Consider the following 21,422-nt stretch of genomic DNA (forward strand, 5'->3'; position numbering starts at 1 on the left):
TGAACGCGTGGGGACCCCGCTATCTCGTTGGCCGCGCTCCGCGACTGACAATGAATTCCTCGATCTACTATTTTCTGGTATCGTAAGACGGAAGTATTCCGTTTCGAAATCCGCGCCGTGTTTCTCGTTTCGCGTCCGTTCGATTTCACGCGGTGTTTTCACAACGTAAGTTTGCATACGCGGCTGCGAATTCCGTGACGAAATTGCTACAGGCGTACGAAACGTTTATCGGTAAGCTGTTCTATTTCGATTCTCCTGTTTGTCGGAGAATTATTGTTATACCGATGCTTGATACTTGTTATCGAAAGCACGTATAACTTCGACGCGCGTGCAAGGTTCTTGATCGTTGTAGCGAAACGTTGCGTAGTAAATTTTGACGAATCGTTAAATTTCTTTAACAATATATTGAGATCCTTGTGGATCAAAGAATTTGAAATATTTTTTTTCGATTAAAATATTTTATTTAGGGATGCCTCATTGATATACAAAGTAATAGAACATGATAATCAAAATAGGTAAACAACGTAAGTTTTTAAATGACGCAATAGTGCCTCTTAAACAGAAATCCAAGGTGGTACAATGAGAGTTCCAAACCTGATGCTAACGCGAATATCTCAGTATAGAGATGCATAATGCATAAAAATAGTGGAACGATCAAAGTGTTAACATTCTTCGTTTACGAATGTCGACAGATTAATGTAGCCTATTATTCCAATTAATGGAATTAAAATATTGGTGTACGTGAAGGCAACGTCTGAGATTCCAAGAATTTACAGGACAATTCAGATACGGTGATATACGGTGAACGATGAAGACAGAAGAAAGGAAAGGCCAAGACGTACGCTGTTGATAGATTCACTAAGCTTTTCTCTTATTTCCGTAAGAACGGCTCAACTGTTACACGAATACCTACATACCTGTCCACATACCTCGTAGCAGATAGTAATGAGCGGATACCGATCAGGTGCTGTTTTATCGCCGACAGATGCTCGGGTCCGAGAGCTCGAAAGTTCTATTGGTAATGACTAGTGCGATCGGTAATGGCTGGTCGGTTCGCTTGTTCCACGCTCAGTTTCTTCCTCTCTTTTCTTGCGGATTCTTCGTTGACTGGAATACGTGGCTCGGAATAACCGTGGCTGTCCATGAGAACGCGATTGTTTTCATCCGTTGTCACCCCTGCAGACCAAAAACGCCCCCAACTTCGTTTTATATTATTTTCAGTAACGTGCTTCGAGACTGTCAACGTTCTAAGAATCTTTTCTATCGATTACGTGCTTCCAAGCTATTGAAAATAATTCGTTTGCATTAACTTCATTGACTATCTTCGCTCAGAAAATAAGAGAAACGTAGAAAATGCTTTGGTAGAGAAATTTGTATAATTTACGCTCGTTTCCTAGCAGAACTTCCGTAATTCCTCCATTGATTGCTTTCGCGAATCTCATGAATATCTACTTTTCGATTTCTGAAACTTCCACCTCTGTCGAAGTACTGATTTATTCAGTGGCGATAAATCCAACGATTCGCTGGTGTTTGCGAGGTGTCTAGCGTTCTTGCTCGTTCGTTTGGTCGTTTTTCCGCGAACGGTTGTTTCCAAGGCGAGAATCGCCACGCGAAACGGTCCACCGCGACAGAAGAAACGCCGTACCGGGAACGACCTGGCGAAAGAAAACGGAACGAAAATCTGTGGTGAAACGATAATGCTTTGCCCGTACGGACGGTTACGCGGCTCGTAATTACCGTTCCGACCCGGCTAACAATGCCAGAGTCTGTCAAAGTCCGCAACTGCAACGCGCGATGATTAGTCGTCGTTCGCTAAAAGCCGTCGACTGGAACCTGGCCAGTGCGAACCTGCGAACAGTTTGCACCTGCGAAACCGTGGTTCCTCGAACTCTAAAAGTCGGAAACGTAAAATTCGTTTTTGAGAAAATTTAATTCGAGAATGTGTCGGGTATGCGTACGATAGAATTCGATTTGCATCGTAAGTAGAAATGGCAAGTAATGGACAGACGCATCAGGCAAATCATATTTGATCAGTTTCAAATACTATTATTTCGAAAATGAAGCATCTTAAGAAGAAATTTTACTCTACATTTTCAAAAATTTATTTTTCAAACTCTAAATCTTCACAATTACATATTCAATTTTCTATTAATTTTCTTACCTTTCGAATTTGAATTTATATTATAAATTTTTAGATTTTGAAGTATTAATTTCTTCTTATACAGAAAAAATTGTAATGGAAGATTCTAGAGGCCAAAATAGGACGAAAATCAAGAATACCGATTTGTCGATGGAGGCTTCGTTAAAAAATTATTAACATTTAAAGTTCCGTCCATACCCCGATTTCTGGGGTATGTTTATTCACCAAAAATGATTGTAATTGACCCCCGCAACCGAAAATAATTTTTCCAGAACGATTTGAAATATTTTTTTCTCGTCGAAAAATTTCACACCTTCTCATTAAATCTAATTATTGGAATACCCGTATCTATTGAAAACTATTCAATTTTCGTATTACCAAGAGCGTCTTGCTTCGAAAGTCCATGAATTTGAAAAGATCTACAGTCAGAGACGTCAGACGTCAACGCCAAGTTACCATATATATTGATCTTCCCTGAAATTTACAATTTAAATTTGCGATTTTAAATTGACGAGTAGTTTGCATTCAAAGACGTTGACACCGTATTGAAGTTTGGTTTGCGAAATTTCGGTCAGAGTAGAAGTTTGTCACGGAGTCGGACAACATTATTCGCGCGAAGCGTCCACGGAAGCGTGTTTCGGTTGCAAAAGTTACACACGTCGGGATTTATTCGGAGAAACATTACCGGTCGCTTCGACGAATTCATTTGTCGGTCGCGTTTGTCAGCAAATGGATTCAACTTCGTATAAACGTTGCATAATTTTCAGGCAATCTTCTGCTTCGACGCGAAAACGGTCTGTTCTGCGAACCGTCGTAAAAAGAGGACGAAACGCGAAAGAAAGGGACACTAAAAACCAGGAACACTCTGTCAACACCCTTGTATGTAATTTGCAATTTTAATGGCGGGCCATGAATCCGTAACTCGATAGGATAATAATGCGAGACTGATGCACTCGTGCAAATTAATATTCAAAGGCTACGGTACTCTTCGCTTCCAATTGTTGGACGAAAATAAATTCATTTTCCAACGACAGAGATCGCATTGTCGACACTGACTGACAACTAAAAATATAAAGCAATATTCAGGTTCATTCAATTAATAAATAAACATGACTTTTCATTAAGGAGCTACAAAAATTAATTCTCAAAAAAAAGTAGGACTCTTGAATTTTAACGAAGATGTAAAAATAACTTCTATGACAATGGGTCTCCTCGTTTCCAATTGTCTAAAGACAAAGTTTCCTTTTCGTGAACAATTCGAGGAATTTGATCTGTCAGTCAACGCGTTAAAAAAGGTACGAATTCATTGATTTCTGAGCAGAGATAATTTTGTAACTGTATTAAGTTCTTAGAGCAAGTGACAATGCGACATTCTTGTTTCCAAGTTAAGAATTTATGTATTTTATATATTTATCACAGACATTATAGATGGTTGTTGGAATAAAAATTGTTTTTAGATATGTCACAATTAAATTAAAAAGGTATGATTAAAACTGAGATAGAAATAAAATCCAATAAAATGTTAATACATGAACCGAACTTATGGGAAGACTGATCGTTGTCGTGAAACTCCCCTAATCGCCTGTTCGAACGAAGGTATTCGTAAATATAAACCCAGTCGCGCATATATAGCGAGATATCTGAGATCGATACGTTTTGTTTACGAATGAAAAGAAATCGGAAGACGAATCGAACGGCCGAGCGATGAATGGCATGCATATATTTGACTGTTTGGGCCTCGAATTCAACGAAAGCCATGAATGAGCTAACGTTGTGTTTTCATGAGTCTCACGTATCGCTCACGGTGAAGTAACCGCTGCAGTGTGTACCCCTGCTTCGTACGCGCTTTTTCACCACCACGCGGATCGTAATCGCCATTGCAGAGCTTAACAGGCGGTAAACAAAACGTCGAGCACGCCACGTTAAAACAAATCCGAACCACGAAATATTTCGATGAATGGTCAGCGTGCATGGTCAACGTAAACATTGCGTTGCATGCTTTTTCCTCGAATAAATTATTAAATCGTGCCACTCGACCATACACAACAGAGAATAATATTCCGTCGAAGGAAATTTACGACGTTTCGAATTTTATTTCGTCGATGGGATTTTCGAGACGATAAAATTCTCGTTTAAAATTTTCAGAGAATTGGTATTAACGACAGAGCTGATAAAGGGGTTCGAAAAGGCCAGTTCGACGTTTTCAAATTACTGTAGGTCCCCGACACCCTCGTAACTCGTCCGTGGCCCCGTTTACCGAACAATCCCCTTACACAATATTTGAACACGTGACTCGGCCGTGCCCTAACGAAAGTCACTTTAGACAGCAACAGTTAAGCGATCACACTATTTGTTTTCTCCATCTGGTATGGTGCGTAGGTATATGCACGACGGGTCGGGCCCCGACATTCTCCCGGCGATTCACGGCGGGGGAACAAACCACGGGGCCCTTGTACTGTTACAACGACCAGTAAAGAAGTCGATATTATTCCTACGTACGACGGTAGTTACCGTTGACATTCCATGCCCCCGAGGGTTACGAGCGGCGCTACGCTTATGACAGTCATTTTTAAAACGCGTACAGTTTATCTATGCTGCCCTTAATTCGCCACAAAATAACTGCACGACGATATTAAAATTAATAGGGTGAATTGAATCGCGTTGCATATCTCGAGAATCCTTGTCGAAACTTTATCGAACTCTTTTAAACTGACTAATCGGCAACTTCGAGTTAAACATTACCATGGAAAAATTAAGCTATAGATGTCCGATATTATTTTTATTAACTCGTCTAAAAAGAATCGTTGGACGATTAGTTTACTGGTACTCATCCCCGAGTTAGAGTTGCATACAATAGGAATGCATGCAATATTTTTTAAACGCGTTACTCAACGAGACACGCTTTCCAGTTCAAAGGTCGATTTCGTGAAAGTTCAACTTTCATCTCAACCAGTGACTATGGACAGGGTCATCCTCTTTACGCTAGAGATCTTAGAAACATACTTGCAAAAGTAAAGAAACAGGATACAGGTGCATATTCATAGTTATGGCGCGATTGTTTAACGCACTTTATTGCATACAAAAATGGTTGTGAATATAATTAATACATATAGAAGTTCGTAAACATAAATAACTTTAGATGATCAAAAATTAAGAAACAATTTAATATGTAGAATACAAGATTTATACATTTATTTCATTGTCGAATATGAAGAACATACTTTCCCAAATAATACATTATTATTATTACTTTATAAAATATCTATATTCTAGTAATATGTGTACAATGACTGCAATATTAAATAGTATAGAAAATACCACTGGTAATGTTAGTTTGAACGTTAGTAATTTGACATTGAATCGATTAAATAACTTCGTGCGATAATCTATTGGCACTTGAGACCACAGTCCCATGATTTGTTCAAGTAATTAATTTTTATTAGCAAATGATTGTGAACTCGGTCGTCGGTTTATGTAATCCCATAAATGCTGTTTGAGACTCACATCAGGAGCTGGCCAATTCGAAACATTAATTTTTTCTACTGTTTAAAATATTTAAAAAAAAAGCATAGTACTCTATTACAATTTGAAAATAATTTACACGAAACAAATAGTATGGTTTTTAGTATTTAAAATTGATGAACTAAACACGTTTCCCTCCCTTTGTACACAAGTTCCTTGCTTTTGAGTAAAAACACAGTAATGCCCATATTACATATTTTAATACAAAGATTGCGTACATTCTCCGTGTTAATCCGAGATTAAATCGAGTATTTTGAAACGAATAATTCCATGAAACCCATATCGAATCACGTTATAGAATGGAGATATCTCGAGCGATAGTGTGAAAAGTTTCCTTTCCATACACGTGTTTTTCATAGATATGATACGAGAAAAAATATTCTTATCTGCAGCGTAGTAATAAATTCGTTTGCAGCGTTGCATTGAAAGTTCTACTTTTTGTATTACGACGATCAAAATGTTTAGACTAGTGATCAAAAGCGATTGCGAATGTTTTCGTGGAATTATCCGTCTTACGATAACTGCTCCTTTTACATCAATCGTCAAATTTTTATTCTTAACCTCTGACGTCGCTAAAAAGTCGCAAATATTTAAGTTTAATATATTACAATTAGAAAATCGTAAAACTTCCAGGTGAGAATTGTTTATATTGTAACATAACGTACAATAAGAAGAGCCTGGTCTTCTGCGGCTTACTGATTCATTTAGGTGAACTTGATAATCTGAAACGTCACATTTACAGCTGTACGTTGGAGGAACGGGTTCTGTTTACCTTGTGTTTCTAATATGTGTATATTGAAGAGTGTGGGCTACGAATTAGCGTCGGAGGCAAACAGCTGTTGCGTACCAAACGTCTAAAGTCAGCTAGAACCGCTTCATCAGCTTCGATGATCGGGGATGTTCAAATAAAACAAACTGTGCCTCGATAACATACTTCTCGAGTTCGAAGGTGGACAAACCAACCGTATAAAATACCTTATTCTAAGAAAACGACGATCTCGACCGAGTGGTACAACTTATTGCCTCGTTTACAGTCACAGATAAGAGTGCAACTCGTATCGATCGTAGACTTATCGCGTACAAAATATTTTCTCACAAGTTAGCCCCCACGGAGACACTGATAATCGAGTGGCGTCGATTCTTGGAAGTAAACGGAGAATTTGATGACTCGTCTTTAAACTTCGCGTTGTTGTTGCAAGTGTAACCAAGTAGGAATTTCGCGAAGGCTACGCCGAAACGAGAAGCAACGAACAAAATCGACCGTGTTCCTCGTTCGAAATTAATTGCAAATAAAAAGGTTGTTCAATTTCTTTTTTTTTTCGAAAGCTCGAGGTCATTTTCGTTCTCAAGGATCCGCGCGAATCGATAACCATAATCCGAGGGTGCGTTACGCGAATGATCGCGTAATCGTCGTTCGTATCGCCGCTAGATCTTGTTTATTGGCGCGGGGAAACCCGTTGGAACGATTTATGCCGCGTACGTGAGTAAACGTAACGCTATCGGCAGGCAACGAGCGATTCGCAATATTTGAGTTGAATATATGGTTGGAAACATCGATAGCGGACGTGATAAGGACCACTGGCGTCCGCTGCGTCGATTGGCTGGCCGTTCGATACGAGTGCACTAACCTTTGCGGATAATCGAATTACACACAGATGCTTTATCGCCAGGTGTACTACGACGCATTATTCCCGCGAACTGCGGCGTAAATCGCTGCGCTGACCAATATTTGTCACGTTTGACGCGTTACGGGGGGAAATCGCGTGGGCGGCGCGACCGATAGGACTCGTCTTCTCGCGATTCCGTCACCTTGACATTTCGAGGACAGGATAATGTCGTTCGCTCTCGGTCGTCTTAGAAATACTCTTCACATTTCAGCAGGATCGTAACCTTTCTGGAGAGAAACGAAGGTACCACAGGTAACGCATTATCTTAGCAAAGTATTTTATCGTGACCAAATATTGATCCACACCGTTCGTCGGCTCAAGAAGAAGACGCTACCTTACACTCGTATTTTATTACGGTTGATTATCGTCAATTTTGTCGGACGTACACGCGTATTGTGATCGTAGAAATCTCATGAGAAAGAGAATGGCGGACACGGAAGGAGCAGGGCGCAAGAAATGGTAGTTAAACAAAAAATTTAGAAAGCCAGCTTTACTAAAAGTTAGTGGCACGGGCGTAAAACATTATTGGAAAGGAAGGACGCCTACGTCCTGCCTATCACAAGACAGACAGCTTCGTTACCTTCGTACTGTTATTTTCCAATTCTTGCTGGAAGCCGACAATAAAGTACTAAATTATTGTACGAATATAGTTGGGTTCACGAGTGCAGCTGTATAACATAGATGAGAATAATTTGCGTGAAAGTGAACTCTGAACACAATTCTCTCGGGCAAACATAGATTCGTATCGACGTAGTGTAATCGTTAGTTTCGATTCGATTTAGGAGAATATTTCTAAATGCATTGAAGTTAACATAATGAAACAAGAGATGAACATCGGGTGTTAAAGTGGGGTCTTGAAGCTTCTTTCAATTTTTTAAAATATACAATTTTTGCTTCGTACCAAGTTTGTATTACTAATTACAAGAGGTGTGCGAGGTCTCGAGAATATTGAAATTCTGGAAAAAGTTTTACGTACCACGAAGAATTATAAATAGAGAAAACGTCATTACTATATAAATTTACTTACAGACTCGAACGCGATGCACGAGTCGAAGTCGTATACCGGATTAGAGTTAAATCGGTTCACTAGTGCTCTCGCGAAACCTACGTGAACGAGAATTGGTCAAAGTTTCCCGTAACGAGCACCGAAATTCGAACCCTTCGACGTCTAAATTAATCTTCCGAATTTAATTTATGTCTCAAGATATTAGAACTAACGTAAACACACAATAAAGAACAAAAGAGCGATGCAAAACTTGTTGTGAATTATGATACCTCGACCGCTTCCATAGCCTTAGGGTCTTGCTTTTAAAGTATCCTCGTTAACCCCGTGATGACCCCATGCGTTTAACTTCTGAGTTTACTCGAGTTCACCGAGTTTCTCTCTCAAACTGGCATTTCATCGGATTCGAATTAAGTAGAAGTTGTAGCATTGTTGGGTGAAGAATGATGCCGTGTAACGGCTCTCCTTGCGTTCGATCCATAACTTTAAGGTTAAGTTTAAAAGCAGCCATTGGCTATGCCTCGCCTTTACGAAATTATGCAATTATTCTTCGCTGCGTCCAGTGCACGTTCTTCCAATTTGCGTAACAAAGACGTTTTAGTAGCGATAACGATACACGTAGCGGGTTGCAATCGACAGTTATAAATAGAGGTGGATATATTACAAAGTAACTGGCTATTTTACTCAACTGTATCAAATAATGAATAAAATAAAATAAATTTGAGAATTTTGTTATGTTTTGTGTTATTATACAGTAGCGATTCGTAAGTTGAACATTTCTGTCCCTTCCAACTGGGGGGATCCCCCTTGGAGCCAGTGCAGCCTGAAACACGATACTTAAAAAGGCTGGTATCGAATTTCGCTTCCGTTGTACAAAATATGAACACAAACATTCATTTTAAGAATCATTGCTGTATTTATTGCAACGAATTGCTACTCGAAAAGACCATGGGTCAGTCGATACGTCGTAAGTTAAATGTCCTAACCAAATAGACGAAAAGTCACGTGACTCGTTATTAAGACGTATGTACGTCAAGGGGTTAGAGATCACCTGACGAGTATTCCAAAGAAATTTCATCAAAGGATTCCAGTGACCAGTATGGAGATCGCCCTCGTTAGACCCCCTTTACCATCAGAGTTCGATATAAACTCCCGAGGCGTATGATCCTTTCACAACAACAACAACCAGAGAAATTCCATGGCGGTTGGCGTACGTAATACCGTCAGCAATCTCTTTTATGTAAGTCCACGATTCGCTGTGCACCCGATAACGCGGCCAAGCGATGATATCGGTGCAGCCGCGACTCCTAGACACTCGGCGAGGAGAACAGGACGAGTAGAACGACAATACCGAAGGGAACGTGAACTTAATTCTCTCTGTACGGTTGGTAGGAACGCGGAGAAGCTCGTGAAACGGTCGTGCACACGTACAAGCGACGTCGTATTGGACGTTGGACGGTTTGAATGTATGTCGAGCACGGGCAGCGATAAGGTGCGGCTGAAACCGGCCCAATCAGCTATGTTTCACGGTGCCCCGCGACATTACCACTTTATATCACCTATCGTTCCCCATATATATTTAGCCGAGCGTGTGTACACGCGTACTTCAGCCATCGCTACGTACAGGAATGTAGAAAACGTAAACTTGAACGGAACGATATCGGCACGGCGGTCCCCTCTGCTTTATGGTGTCCTCGGTTTTGTTCCGAGAGGTTCGATCTTTACGACTGCTCGTCCCCACTCAGACTTTTCTTCGTTCGCTCTACACCGCCATTGCTACGAATCGTTGCTGTTATTACAATCGTTACCGCTTCTGTTCTCGCGATCAAATTGGGACAAGAATACTCGGATTTTTAATTCAAGTAGAACTCTGTATTTGAGACTGTCAGGGATAGTAGGAGCATTTTTCATTCAAATAGATTCAACTGTTGGACTCTGAATAAGTTTAGTTTCAATAAATACAGCCAGCAAATGACTTCTCAGGAATAATAAAGGCATTCTAATTTTAGAAAAATGGATAATCTGTTCAGATCGAGAATTTTGTAACGTCGATTCAGCCCGTGTTTTGGATACCTTTCAGAATCGTGAAAAGATACAGTTACGAAACTCGACAGACTTATGTTACCACGATAAAGATAACCGAAGAACTTTCAACGATAACGTAGCAGATAATGAAACGACCATATTCATAAAAAGATAAAAAATCCAGTATTTAACGAGCGCATAGTGGACTTTATATCGATCAACACCTTACAGGTGTATTGTTGAAAGAACGTATAATCCTTGTGGGAGTAACGTCTCGAAGTAGCCTGTTATTTTATCGTTACCATTGTTGTTCTCGATTTGTCGTCGATTTTGATCGACCGAGATTGTCTGGAATCGTTTTCTTTTTTCGAGACTCGGCAATGATTTTTACGGCAAGAATGATAGGGGAGGTTGATACGTGCGAACAGACAGTTTATGACAAATCTCCGTGGAGATTTCGCCCGTTCGCCAAGATGCTGAACGTCGAAGGAACGATGAAATATGACGATGTGGCATACGCGCGAACAGATATATTGCCGCGTCGTGGTTACGTAAATGGCGTGGAAACTATGATTTACCGAGGGTATGCTGGCCACTGCTGTACGAATTTTGGCGGGCCAACGTTTTAGGAAGCATTACTTAACGCGCTAATTGTGCTTCTATCGACCATTAGCATAAAGTGATACGTTTCTGTTCGTTATTTAGTACGATTAAAAATAAAATAAAAAGAGTTAATAAGTTTTTAATAAATTAAATTAATAATAGTTACGAAAGCAAAGTATTAAAATAAAATGTAGAACAAGGAAGAAAAGGAACAGAAACAAATTAAAGTCGTGTTGGAAATATCTTTCGACACACGTGTAATTTTTGTCTATTTGTTGAGTATCAAAGTTTTACGAAGCTTTATTTTAAATAAACCTTACAGTTAATGTGATCTGATTGTAAGTAAACAAATGAGTAATTTTAATCGTTGCAGAGCGTTGCAACAACACTGACGATTTACGTGTCGAGAAACGACGAGATACTCGCGTACGCAAAATTCGATCAGCATTCGACGATCTGCACACTCGTCACGAAACCATGCACGCGCGTGATTAAAATTAATCGCGAGCATAATGACAGGCGAACCGTTTGCCGTCATGCTGCAACTTATGCCGCCATAAACTCTGTAGCATAGCAGACGTTTGTCTTTCGACGCGATTAAACTTCGACTGCAATCGCTGAATGCCAATACTCTCCGAAAAAGAAAATAAAAAAGTTCGATTTTTAGAATTCGGAAATCAAGAATTAATAAAAGATCAAGTCCTATAAAATCGATCTGTTAAAAGTCGTTCCTAAAATAAAAATTGGTATCCACGCTTCATGGAAGACTAAACCATGCGATTTAATTTAAATTCAATCAATTTAAAAAATCGAAAATCTTGTGAAAACGATTGATTTTTTAGGAACTCTATTCGTGGGTCGTTCTTGGAAAAAAATCGAGCATGGACGTGTCCGTAGCTTGTGAAAAGCAGGATTATCGTACGAGTTTGCTTGCGTTGGAATTGCAAGCCACGTTGGTAGAAACAGCTAGCACATGCCGAGGAAACAATTATAAAATGGCGAGTATTGCCTAATCGTCGATCGTTCTGGCGCGTTCCCGAGCAATTGTACGCCTAAGCAGCAACCACGGAACCTGGTCTTATGTGGGCGAACTCGGCTAGACACTTGGAGACACCTCTCCCGAGAGAGTTGAGTCAGCGGTTCCTGACATAAAACTGATCCGCTGAAGCTACGCTGCAGCTTCTATCCTGCGAGTCCATCTCGATGGCACCGTTACTCCGTAGAACGAAAACAACCGAGTTCTCTGTCTCTGATGCAATTTTCGTGGAAAGATAGGCACAGATTTTCATTTATAAATTGTTACATTGATGTATCGTTGAAAAAAGAATAATCCAGTATTTCTAAATTGTAATTCATCGGGTCGTTTCATGAGGTTAGTTAATTTAATTAATTCTTTACTAGAACTTAAATTGAATTTCATGGAGAGTTGTTCTCTTCTTGTTTGATAACTCCAATTTTCAACATTTCGAACTGACCCGATAAATTTTATTTTTCTACTATTTAATTACTAATGTTATCTTCGTCGAACTAAGATGGATGGCACGAACATATGGAATGATCTAATAGTTCTTGCGCACGCGAACGAGCGAAGATTTACATTTACGATAAAAGCAGATTCTCGATAAGGAACCAGGAATTATCTGCATGAACCATAAATAATGGAGATACATTGTCTTTTTTACTGGGTGAATCTCGATACTTTGAATTTTCCTTGGCTATCAAGGTTCTAATGTAGGCGTAATAACGTTTCGAAAGTGGAATCTCGTAAGTTTATATGCAGAATCGTCCTCAGAACGATGAGTCGAGAACTGTATCAGAATTGTTTTCCGAAAAAATACAGGTTCATCGTTCAAACACCAAATTATTAAAACGTCAGTTACGCGTTTAAAAAATGACGAATAATATTTTTCCCTTTAATTTCAAGTTCGTCGACTTCCTTGACGAGAGATATTTATTACAGCATCCAACAGAAACGAAGGTACACGTGCCAGCCGATAGTTTCATCCGCCAAGGTTACCTGCACGCACTTATACGACTGTACGTTCGACTGACAGATTGCAATGACCGACGGGCCATTAATAGTTGCTGTTATGCAGCATGCGAGGCTCTGGCACGAAGGGATCACGGGAACTTTATGGATATGATTGCTGTTTGCCCCGTAGCTACCCGTGCACGTCGATTCGTGCGTACAGCTCAAACCAAAAGCGACGCTGTACTTTTTCGGTACAGAATAACACGAAGTGCATGCAGGAATGGAAGAATTCGTGACCAAATCTTCTCTGCTTGCCGTTATCGATAGAGAATCTTCAGTTTCCACTGGTTTAGTTAACTTAAAAATAGTTAAACTTTAGACGCATGCAGTTCCGAAACTACTAGTGTTTTATCCATTATTGGGTCATCGTTGGAAGCGGCAAGGCTTCCTCTTTAAAATGGTTTTTGGTTTTTGTCGATCCGACTTTCCGTTTTCGAGATATCGTAATTTATGTAAAAGGTAATTTTTTACATTCCGCTCTCCGCCTTAGAAAAGGCTATTAACGCGTATTAAAATTCATAAAACTTTAGACGCGTGCAGTTCCGAAACTATTAGTGTTTTATTAATTATTGAGGCATTGTTAGAAGCGGCAAACCTTCCTCTTTAAAATGGCTTTTGGTTTTTATCGATCCGACTTTTCGTTTTCGAGATATCGTAATTTATATAAAAGATAATTTTTTAAATTCCGCTGTCTCCCGCTTCCCGTGTTAGAAAAGGCTATTAACGCGCATTAAAAATACGAAAACTTTAATTACGTGCAGTTTCGAAATTATTAGCATTTTCTCCATTATTGAGCCATTGTTAGCGGCGGCAAAGCTTCCTCTTTGAAATGGTTTTTGGATTTTGGCGATCCGACTTTTCGTTTTCGAGATATCGTAATTTATGTAAAAGGGTATTTTTCTTAATTTGACTATCTCTGTCTCCGTCTGACGCGTCGCGCCGTACCTCCTTGTCGCACGTAAGTCGAGACAGTCACGTGACCAGGAAGTCGTAGTATTTCCAAGAATTTACTACGCACTGTTTACTATTGACGCGCGCGCGAGTTCATTGGCGTAAACAAATGTTTCGCGCCCTTATATCTCCGAAACTAGCCACCGCATCGACTTGAAACTAAAATCGCTATATCTCCGGAACCAATTGAGCTATCGACTCTCACAAACGCTCATTTTAAAGGGCATTTCATCCTCTACTTAATGATGTTATCACCTACTATAATTTTTTCTATCTTATATGTTTATTTTGAAATTTACTTTGACGCTACATACCCAAAGAAGTTTCAGCAATTCCTACTGATCGCACGACTAGTGTACGATAAAACTGGATCATAAATTGTTTACTTAATTGAAAATTAATTTAAATTGGTATACATGGTGTTTGCAATAATTACTATGCCATTTTTTCGTAAATAATTGTTTTCTCTGGAATTAACTACGGTATCGACATGGAACAAAATTCGTTTTCAAGGGCGTTTTATCTTCTATCCAATGAAAATTAAAAAATTGTTTAACATAAAAGAGAAGGATATCTTACAAATAAAAATCAAAATATAACTTTCTATACATATAATGCAAAAATTACATTGCTTCGTAAAAGTGAAAAAGAAAGACGTTTCCTTTATTAATACTTTCGTTATCATTCTCAATAAACTACGAAAGTTACGACTATATATTGAGACACTGAAATTTCATTTGTAGAAGCGTATTTATGGAAATTTTCATCCCTTTTCGTATAAGAAATACAAGAATAATACAATCTACTTGGTATACGCGAAAGACTTAATATTTATAATACATTACAATACTCGTCGAAAAATTAGGTTTACGATTTAGAATTAAATTACAAGTCTCAATATCAATAATATTTTGTTCTCAAGTTTAACTGTAAAAATACTATATTTTCTCTCGTACGCTAACGGCCTTTTACCCGTATAATAAATAATATACCGTCCCGATGGCTTCGACTGGCCAGTTATTGGTACATTCGTCTTATTTCTTACAAATCGACGGTTCTCAGACGCTTTCGCGCACATATTTCGCGAACAGCAGATGAAAAATCTATCCGCGAGATAGCTGGTGAAACCGCGCGAAGTGGAAGGGTTCGAGCGAAGAGTTCTCCAATATTCACGGCGTGAGAATGCAATCGGGAAGCGGAGACGCCGATAGTGCGCGACGATACACCATCGGGGTCCCGTGGAACTCGATAATATTCTCTCGATCCCGCGGCGGTGGAAAGGTTAAACGGACAACGTCGCGGCATTTGCATTTCAGATCGACGGATAATTGAACTTTCGTCTTCGACGCGGCTTCTGTTTCCCCCGGCGACGACAGGCGGTTTACAGAAAAGAACCACGCTCGGTTTCTCGTCGTAGGATTTTATGTCGTTCATAAATGTTCGAACGACGAGGCGGTTCCGCGTCTGAAGATCGATCAACGCGCGCGATATCGTTTTAGCGACGCTTGCACGTCTAATTGATTATTTATGTAACGAGATACAACGGCGTTCGTGCATCGAAATTGATGGAGCTTCTTGACGCGATTTCTCGCGCTGCCCCGAATCGTTGGAAACAGCGGTTGCGTAACAACCACGCGCGAAAACATTAATTATCGCGGTAAGTAAGAAGCATGGACGATTAGGGTCACGGCGATGATTAATAATGGAAACGATCGAGAAAATGCGGAGGACAACGTTGGTTTTTGTTCAGCGACCATTCAATAAACGATAATGCATTTTACAGTTTTATGGATTCATAGAACAGATTTAATAATCCAATGTTCATTCGAGAGAAAGGATACATTCTGTTCGAGGTCGTCGATTACGGACGCGATAATCCCAATACTTTGTCAAGGATCTTCCGCGTTCAGGAGAATCTAATTAGCGTAATTATATCTTCGTAGCGTCAAATCGCTTGATCCTGAGAAAACTACGATTTGTTAGAAATTACTGTTCGAAAATCGAAGAAATTAATTTTTTGCCCACCGATATATGGAAAACTTGATTGTGGGTCGAATTTGTTTTTTAAATATGAAATTTGCGAGGCATTTACTTTGATATTTCAAGCTAATGGTGCTGTCAACCAGCATCAATATTATTATTGGTTATCTCAGAGACATTATACAGGATGAGTCATTTAACTCTTTCACCTTAATTTTTCTTGTAAACTAGATGTATAAAAAAATATTTCTTCATATTTTGATGAACAAGGAAAATGACAAAAAGTTAATTGTTGCCATGTACGCTCATCTTTATACCAAACAAGTGTCGCTCAAAAAATTGTTGTATACAACATGCAGTTTACAAGAAATATTAAGGTGGAACAGTTAAATGACTCACCCTGCATAACTAAGACGTATCTTGTGAAAAAACTAAAATTATTTGTTAAAATATCGATAGATTAGCATGTGACCCGAAAGTGTACAGACCCATAAAGTGTTTAACAGCGTCTGGTTTGCATTTTGCGAGGATCGAAGGAGTCGTACCCTCCCAGGACGGCGAGATAATCGGCAGGTTGGGGTTCCCTGGTCGCCTTCGCACCTTCGGTGCTCGGAACGAGCGCCCAGAGGGTCCGTGTCCAGGCTCTGGCTCGGTTCCCGCGCAATTTATCCGCGAACCTCCTTACGAAATTCCCGGGGATAAGAGCCAGAGGGTATCGAGGCACGTATCGCGCCGTACGGAAGAGAGTAAAGAGAAAATGGCATAGGGGGCACGGAGGGAAGAAAGGAGCCGACCCCGTGAGTGCGTGCGTGGTTTCGTACACGGTCGTGGCCGTACGCACCGCGGGCGAAAACGAGGATGGAGATAGCAGCAATTACCCGGTGAACGAGAGAGACGGGGATATTCATCATCCGAGGTCATTTGAATACCGCGGTGCCGAGAGGAGAACGAGACAGGCGGATCGACGGAGAACCGTGGATTCTCCGCGGAGCGAAGACGAGGACGAGGAAACAGAACGACGAGGAGAGAGCACGTGGAAGAGACGCTGGACGAACGAAGACGAGAGAGGTTCGTTCTACGTGAGATTGAACACAGGTAAGTGGTCGACGGAAGGGAGAACGACAATGGTCGAGTCCGTAGGAGCGAGCAGGGTGGATAGAGAACCGGTTGCCGAAGAGGTAAACACGCGAAGGTGATGTACCCTCCGTGCCTCTCTTCGTCACTACAAAGTGCCCAGACTCCGTAGGGGATTTGGAGCGACGTTCCCGAAAAGTCAGCGAGTTCGACGAGAGTCGTCGAGGCGGAAACTGGAAACGAAAACGGTTCCTAGAGGAAGTAAATAGAACGGTATAGAACAGTGTACGCGTCACGTCGAGAAAGGGAATCATCGCGCGCGATGGATTTAATAGACGAGAAAAGGGGTACCGGCGGTCGACGACGAGCCGGGCGGGTAAAAAATTACACGAATTCCTGGTTCGGATGGCAGGTGTACCAACTTGTTATTCCGCGACTCGGTTCTTGCACGACTCGAACGACCAGAAGAAAGGCTAATGTTTTGATCCGGCTGTGGATTTTACTCACCGCACGTCGTAATCTCGAGACGTATGCTGACTTTTGCTACGGTTAATTCCCAAAAAAATCCACCGGGACCGGCTGTTTTTCAACGCGTATCGGGTGAAAGTAGCTAGCTCGTTGACTTTTAAACTGCGCTCGCTGGCTTTCCCATAAAAAGCTGGTCCCTGTGATTCAACGTTGCACGGCCGAACATGTGTCAAGAAATTGGCCGGATCGATGAAAAAACGATTGAGATCGAGGGACCGGCCGCGGCGGAACGTACCAACCGCGAAGGGGACCCGGGAAAAAAGTTCGAATCGATAATATTCCTATGCGTTTCGTTACTCGATCCGTTCCGTTAAATTACCCTGTCCGCTCCTCGTTGATTGTTAATGCCTCCATAACTCGAGATACCCTATTAAAATTTGCGTTCTCCAATTAACTCGTGGTTTCGCGTCGTCGATAAATTTTACTTACTATTAGCGTTATAAATAGACGATTAATCGTGCTAATTTGACTCGCGGATCGTGATGGTCGATTTTTACTTTCCAATCGGTATTATATTGTGGCAAAACTTTTTTATGGTAATTTTAATCCTTGGGCGAAGGATATTTATCCACCTATCGTTTGACTTGTATATTTCTCAATAGATTTAAACATACAAGTACAAAGAGTCATACGTCCGCTCTCGTTGGAAACTCAAACTCTTTTTTGTTTAAACGCACAGGTCGATTTCGATTTCGACCTTCTTGATATTCTTTCTTTTATCTTTGCAACTCTCACAAACCAATATTAAAATTAAACTTTTTACTGATACTTTAAACTGTGACATTGATGTTATTTATTTTGTAAAAACTGTTCTAAAGAAACGACTATCCCCCTCGCTTTAAGAGATCGCTTTATCGAGGTGCAATAACGCAGAATGTTTATCGTCGCGCGAAGTTATATAGTTAAAATTTCAGAGTTACGTTACCTGGCACGCCGTCACCGAGGTTTTTGCCGCGTTTACGGCCGCTGAAAGAACCGCGGGATTTTAAGAGGAATGCCAGCCATTATCGATGGACTTACTCAAGTTCCAAGTAACTTTTAATCCTCGTGCGGCGATATTACCGAAGCCCCGTCCGCGGAATGTCGATTCCGTCGGCGTAATTGAAAGGAGTCGAGCTTCTTACCGATCCCGCGGACCGCGTCCACATTCTTAAACGCGCGACTAATCCACGTACCTAATGTTCCTCAAACGTTCGCGCGTCGATTAGTCACGGGAGCTTCTGTCGCGTACGATTCCTGAACCTATCTGAAGAATCAACATCATCGTTGGCGCAAACAACAGAGAGCTGTGGCTCTTTAAAAACTCGAAAAGAAACGCGGCGGTATCCCCGAGCAAACATCGTGGGCAGGAGTGGAAAGCGTGGCCTCGCAATTACAGCCACTTCGAGTTAACGAAACGTCTCTCGTTTCGCGTCGATCGTGACCAAGTTGACGCGGTTTCGTTGAGCCGTTGTTCCTTCTCGTTTCGAGAAGAGCCAGGACCTCGTGTTTACCGTTCCTTTACGTTTCCGCAAATATTGACGACCGTGGGACGATTCGTAGGAGGCACCGCCGTGGACAAGCAAACGATTTGTCGGATCACGAGGACGATCACTGCTAAGTTTAATTTCTAGTATCAGCTATCCTTTGTGAAAGTTCCCGACGTCGAATTGACGTCAGATTGATAAAGAGCGTCGTGGTTAATTTACAGGAACGTGATTTCATCGAATTTTTGCGCCGTGAGCGCGCAGGAATTATAAACAGATAAACAGATATTCAAAGTCTTGTAAAGCGAGACAAAATGTTATTTTCTCTTTTGATTACTACGCATAGTAAAAGTTGAAGATTCGATACCAAAAAAAAAACAGAAAACCAAGCACCAATCCAAAGAATCTCGAAAGTATAGAATCAAATATTTATATCGCATCTAAATAAAATTTTTAATCGAGATCGAGTATGTTGCACCTCTTTTCCTTTATTTTGATCGAAGATCGAATTCCTATCGTCCAGTGGTGGGTGGACATTCTATTCGTAGTACGCCTATCGTGCGTCTTTGGCCCCGATTCTATTACGTCGCGTGCGTCGAAGCAATTTACGATCCTCAAACAGCGACATCAAGTATAATTTACTTACCAACAAAGTAAAAGACGCGTTCGTCGGTTTTCATTTTGTACATACGAAGTATCAAGGAACCAATTACAGAATCCAACCGACGTGCTGACAACAATAAAAGCGAGAATCGCGTGATCGTGAATCCTAACGTTCCGTTCCCCGAGGGGGTCGCGTTGGTAATGTCTTCCAGCAAATGAAGATTCTCTCGCGAGAGAACGTAGATTTTTGCGAACGATGTTTGCACTGCGGACACGCTCGTACAATTTTCTACGCGGCGAACAATGGCTCCTGGCTGGCTAGCACGTAAGCAAAATACGAAGCCACGGGACAAAGGGTGTATAGACGGGAGAGGAAGAACAAGAAGACGCGCGAGCGCGTAGGGTGAAACCGACGAACGGGAGAAAATAAAAGTACGATAGACTCTGGGACGGTGCGTTATCCTCGCTGCGCATCTTTTGCACGGCCCTGTAGCCCAGGTAGGTATATTCGATTCGGGGCCCCGCGAGCCATTGTAACTCACCGTACGAGGGATTCATTACCGGCGAAGTCACGTACCGAGACCAACTCGAACCGTGCAAATGGACTAAATAAATAATTTACCCGCGAATTATTATTAACGAGTTCTTGGAACCCATGCTCGATACTTGCCAGTAAACTGCGCGCCCTTCCCGGCGACGATCGTGAAAATTGGCGCGGAGGCCGTAGCGTTTCTCCTTGAGAATTTCTCGAGACTTTCACTGAAAAATTCGTTCTCCAGTTGAGAGAGGGATACAAATTTGGGTGGGATTTGTGGATTTTAGGAAGGCTGCGAAAACGAGTATCGTGAGAAATTTTAGACTGAAATAGAAATTTTAATCTTGCGGAATATTGTACGATTTTTGAGACGCGTTGCTTTTCGTTTACTCAAGTAGTATATACTTTCATAGTATAATATTGAATTACGAAAACAAGTGGAAATTTGTATTTATTGAAATGCTTGTCGAATAAACGGATCGACCAAAAGTTCTGTAGAAATTTATCTATGGGCGATGGCGATCGATGGAGACGATTCCGGAAGAGATCGAACAGGGAAGCGAACACGAGTCCGAGTAAAAATCCGCGTGCCTGTCGGATGTCTGGAATTCGAGGAACGCGTTGTCGAGTAAGCTCCGTGACACGAAACGCGAGCTTTATTCAAATCTCGTCGACCCGCACGATTTTTTCCAAACGCGAATTCCTGGTGTAGCGGCGCCACTGCGCTTTCCGAACCGGTATTCTCTTCGGTCCAGCGTTATAGTCGACGTTCTATGCCTGTGGTATACTCGGAACCAGAGACTCACGGGGAGAATTGGCTGCACAGATGAGAGAGTCACGGTGCGAGATGGCTCGAGGGTGCTTCGCCACTTTTCGTTCTCCCGTCTCACGCTGTGGTCGCGTAACGAGGGAATACCAATGTCTTGTTAGAAAAATTACGTCGAAAAGGTTTCAATTTTTCACATTTATACGACTAATTTTGTAACACCGAGCCGTGTGTTTCTCTGTTTCTTACAAGCTTTGAAATTCTTGCTATAATTATTCAAATGCAATACTTCGTTGAACTACGTTAAGCATCTGGTATTATTTTCGTGGCAGTAAGATGAAGATGAAATATAGTTTTAAAAATTCAATGGGGTAATACGTGTAATGCTTCAGTGATTCACGAACGTAAACAAATTAAGAGTCTTCTAAAGAGTGTTAAATTAACCAAATTAGGAACGTATTCCATATTAGTACAACTGACCCTAGTCAAGGGATTAAAAATCTTAGGCGTAAAAAATTTAGAAAAAT

General features: G+C 41.0%; 1 protein-coding gene across 3 annotated transcripts in view; it reads left to right on the forward strand.

Moving 5' to 3' along the window:
* Nucleotides 1–21,422, forward strand: part of Egfr (epidermal growth factor receptor) — a 182,079-nt gene that overhangs the window by 74,940 nt on the left and 85,717 nt on the right. The gene's annotated exons all lie outside the window — the stretch shown is intronic.

This window comes from Colletes latitarsis, chromosome 1 (assembly GCF_051014445.1).
Source record: "Colletes latitarsis isolate SP2378_abdomen chromosome 1, iyColLati1, whole genome shotgun sequence".
NCBI lineage: Eukaryota > Metazoa > Arthropoda > Insecta > Hymenoptera > Colletidae > Colletes > Colletes latitarsis.